We start from the raw sequence: 4,958 nt of genomic DNA, 5'->3' as shown, positions 1-4,958 counted from the left end.
TTTCTCCTCCTCTTTCTCTTCTTCCTCCTCCCTCTGCCTTCCTCCATCTCTTCCTCCTCCTCTTCTATCTCCTCCTCCTTATTGAATTTAATTAATTCGAATACCTATAGCTCATACAAACAGCAGACTTTAAGATCTTCATTTCCAGCTATTTCTACACCGAAAAAAATATGTAACTATATTAGTTCAATAATACCTTGAACTAATACGCTTCGCATAAATTAGAACTTAGTAGGTAAAAAAGTCGAACTGGATCTCTTCATTTAATTTGTAATTTTATCGGTTTGAGCATAGAACCGACGCTATAGCAATACCGAATTACATCGATTAAGTAAGTATTGAAATGGAGCAGTTCTTCAGGTAGAACTCGCATCGTTCATAAGTTGAATGTCAGCTGTTCTAAAGCATCGAAACAGATACTGTTCCACTTTTGTATCGGGTACGTAACGAAATTTGGATCAAAGTGTGTCGATATAGATATACTCGCTATGCTTCGCTCCGTTCGACTCTGCTGGTTAGAATGAAGACGAACAGCGAGGATCCAACGAATCTGTAATTTAGGAGCTTCGCATGAGCATTGCGCTGAGTTGAGGCGCCGGACAATATATGCTGGGAAAAATTTTAGAATAATTATTTAAATATCAAATCTCGCGTGCTCTCAGAATTAAACGTTACAGATTCGTTGGATCCTCGCTGTTCGCCGTCATTCGAACCAACAGAGTCGAACGGAGCGAAGCATAGCGAGTATATCTATATTGACGCACTGTGATTCAAATTTCATTGCGTACCCGATACAAAAGTGGAACAGTATCTATTTCGATGCTTTAGAACAGCTGATATACAACTTATGAATGATGCGAGTTTTACATGAAGAACTGCTCCATTTCAAGACTTACTTGATCGATGTAATTCGGTATTGCTATAGCGTCGTTTCTATACTCAAACCGATAAAATTACAAATTAAATGAAGAGATCCAGTTAGACTTTTTTACCAACTGAGTTCTAATTTATGCGAAGCGTATTAGTTCAAGGTATTATTGAACTAAGATAGCTACATATTTTTTTCGGTGTATACTCCAAACTTTGGCGAAAAAGGAAAAGGGGCTTCTTTTATAGAAAGAATAAGATTCCCTTTACAAAACATATTTTTATTCAAATAAACCTAAGCTACCCTTGTCATTGACATTGATCTTTTAATCCCTATTCTAAATCGAGGTAGAATTATAGTTCAATTAGTAAACATCAAAGTATCGTGGATTTCGCCTTTAAATAATCGTACATAGTAGTTTTAATCATATAATTGGCGATCTTCGACTTACTTTCTATAAAGTTTTTTATTCTATCTTTTATCGATGTAAAATAATAGCAAATATAGAATGATAAAATTCTCTTTATTTTATGTAACACTTAGATTTGTCAATTATGACAAGAAAGTGCATTGACACCTTTCATCTCAGGGTAAATGTTTGTTTAGGTACAACACCTGTCTTTCTTTGGAAGTGGGTCAGTAGACTAGAATCATAAAGTCTTTCGTAAGGTAAGAACAACTTCTACAACACGTGGATAAAAAGAGACATTCCCATGAATCGATAATAGTCAATTATTTAACCTTTTGCTTTTATATTGCCTATCGCGCAAGCTCCGATCCCTGGATGCGAAAGAAGCTACCTAGGTCGCTTGGTTATGCAACGATAATATCAAGAATATTATTCCTCGTTCTAGCCTTCACTCGGCTAAATGTGTTTTTAACAGAGTGTAGAGGGTTTTAAATCTCTAAATCTCTTGTATACAATTTGGCGGGTGATCGACAGATCATTAATATTTTAGCATCTGTTTCTATAGACTTGAGTTACAGGTTTTATTTCTGTAGTCACTCAAGAAGGCAGAGGTAAAATCTAGAGGATAAAATATTTGTACTAATATACTTGAGGCTTCAGCTTCCTACTGATTCGCATCTGCGATTTGTGCTTTCCAGGCACAAGATCCAGATAGCCGTTTTGCGACTAGGTTACTATTCTTATAGTTTCACTTCCAGCATAGTTTCACTCGCTCCCAGAAAAATCGCGGTAAAATTTCAGCCACAATCACGTCTCACGAACGTGAGATGGGTGGTTACAGTCTGTAACGGAATCAATACGGCGATCTGGCATAAGTGTCGTGCATCCTAAGAACACGGTACGACCCAAGGACTATCGTCTTCTGCATTTTCCCGTAAGTGTTTTAGCATATTGTTGACACGCAGAGATGCTTTTCAGGCTATTAACCAGTGAAAGCTTGTCACCTCCAAGAGCGCCGATAGGAGGACGATTAGCTTAACAGAATACTCCGGGTACAATCGTCGAGACTCATTTATAAGGTTTCTATACCTCTCTTACTCTTCATTCTCCTTGCCTGTGATGTTTTCGTCAGCTGGTGGAGAATATAAAGTTCCAGTATATGCGGCACTTCCCATTATCGACAATTGACTCGAATTCCCTCGGAGCGTTTAGAGGAGTGATATTAAGGTTAATGCCGTAAGAGTGACAGAGATGATAATAAAGCATTCTTAGTGCCGCATTGTGCCTTTGGATGTAGGTCGTTCCCACATGAGTTGGACAACTAGATAGTTTGTGAGCTAAATGCTCGGGGTGTGCATGGCACGCCCTGCAGCTATCATCGGGAATGTCTTGGCTCAAAATGTGGCGACAGTATGTTAAGGTGGAAATGACACCGTCTTGGCATGCCAAAATGAAACCCTCCGTACCAGACTTCAATCCGGGTGATTTAAAGATAGCAAAAGTTAGCTCACATGACATTGACTGATCCTCCACATTTCTGTGGAAGATGTAGTGCATCCTCTTACCGATGAGCTGGTCACGAAAGTTTTTTTCTCGTGCTTTTTTGATGCGGGCTTTCAGGAGTGAGTAATCGAGATAGATAAGATTTGATGCATTTTGCTCACTCCTAATACTGACGTTAAGTCCGAGTGTTTCAGCAGCCTCCTCCGCTGCTTTGTACAGAAACGCTCCTTTTCCCACTTCTTCGTTCTTCCTGACCATTTTAAGAAGAGGGTCTCTTTCATCTGCGACTTCTTGTCGCGATATCAATGGATCTGAGCTCGTTCTTCGTCGATAGAGCCACTCCAAATGAATAGAGTACTACCGGGATGGCAAGCATGTTCGTTGGAGATACTTTGATCCTCGCGGACAGTTCGGAAGACCAAATCTGCCGGATGAGACGTTTGTATCTGCTTCGGAGAGCATTCTTTATAGATGTCACATCCTGAATGCTGCTCTGTGGCACGCCCAGGTATATATAAGTCTCTTCAACGCAAAGGTGTGTATGGCGCTTCTATCGACGAGCTCGCGGTCTTCAGGGATTCTATTAAGTTTTCCTCGCTTCAAATAAACCTTGGCGCATTTGTCTAACCCAAATTCCATTCCAATTTCCTTAGTATATCGTTCGACAATCCCTAGAGCTAGATGTAGTTGCTTTTTGTTTTTACCATGGATCTTAAGATTGTGCATGTAAAATGCATGAGTGATCTTGTACTTTCGATCTACAGGTTTGCTGCACAAGTACCTCTCGGAATGGCAGAGTGCTAGAGATAGTGTCAATAATGTAAGGCTTTACATGTAATAATGTAAGCTTTCCAAAAGACAGATAATAAGTCTATGGGAGGTCGAATCAAAAGGTTTCAGATAATCAATCCAGGCAATCGATAGGTCACGCTGGTAAAATTCTGCATCTTTGCAGACACATCTATCGATGAGCAGGTTCTCCGGACATCCCGCTATATCTGATGCAGTGTGTTCAGACGAGTGATTGGCCTGTAATTCTTCGAGTCAGCTAAGTTGCCTATTTTCGGCAGGAGTATTGTGCGCCCTTCTACCAACCACTCCGGAATCGGCTCTTGCAACTTTAAATATGAGGTGAAAATACGGGCCAAATGCTGATCGGTTGAAGGAAACTTCTTCCACCAGAAGGATTTGATACAATCTGGTCCCGGAGCGGAATAGTTCTTCATCCCTCTTAATACTTTTTCCACTTCCTCGGTAGTACTGGGTGGACATTCTTCATCAGGTGTTATGAGGGCATCACACAGCTCCTTGAAGCTATTTATGTTCTCTTTAGCCAGATCTTGAGGCTTGAGAGACACCTTGGGGTTGATGTTTCTCCGGGTCATAAAGCATCGCTCTTCCTCTATTGGATGCCTGCCCGCAGTTGGTCTTAGTGCCGCCCCTCTTTCCCTGTTGCCGGCTTGTTCTAGCTGTGGTAGAGTAGGTGTTTCGCTTACATAGCCCCTTTTTTGGATCAGTTCGGCATGGTTTCGCAAACCTTGATACGAAAAGTGCGGTAGCTCCGGGTGTTTCTCGCACCACAGAGTATGCAGCCGTGCCATGTAACCCCGTTCAGCGGCAACACTCGCATCGTAGCACTCTAGCAAGTCGAGATTCAGTCACTCCGTCCACCTAAAGGTCTCGAGATTCCGCCGATCCATCGCATTGAATCCATCTTGATTGGCTCCCTCAGCTCTAGAGTGGTCGGCATTGTTGGCCGACATATTGTCGGGGGCTCTGCGCGTTCTGTTGTTTTGAACCGCACTTTCTACAGCTATGTTTGGCGTTGCCATTGTTGTTCTCACGAGAAGCTAGGGAAAGGGGTTCGTCCATCCTTGTAGAGCCCCGCATGCAAGGATAAGGCTGCGTACTCTGAGAGGTCACCCGATATCCCAGAGTCACCGTTCTAGACACCTCACGCAGGTGCCATTCAGCTTTCGGCACGATTTTTACACCTCCACTTGGGGGTTATTCCTTCGGGACCACCCATGGACAATTGTCCGCGACTGCCTATTTATTTTTGTAACCATATTTAGCAGAGACCCTTGGTATAGGGACCCTCTATCCGCAACCTGAGGACGCGTTCGGTGGCTTTGTCATAGGCCCTTCGGTTTGATTCTAGAGGAATCAAAACCGAAC

The sequence above is a fragment of the Belonocnema kinseyi genome, chromosome 3, assembly GCF_010883055.1.
Source record: "Belonocnema kinseyi isolate 2016_QV_RU_SX_M_011 chromosome 3, B_treatae_v1, whole genome shotgun sequence".
NCBI lineage: Eukaryota > Metazoa > Arthropoda > Insecta > Hymenoptera > Cynipidae > Belonocnema > Belonocnema kinseyi.
The sequence above is the reverse complement of the archived record's forward strand: the minus strand, read 5'-3'. Positions refer to the sequence as shown.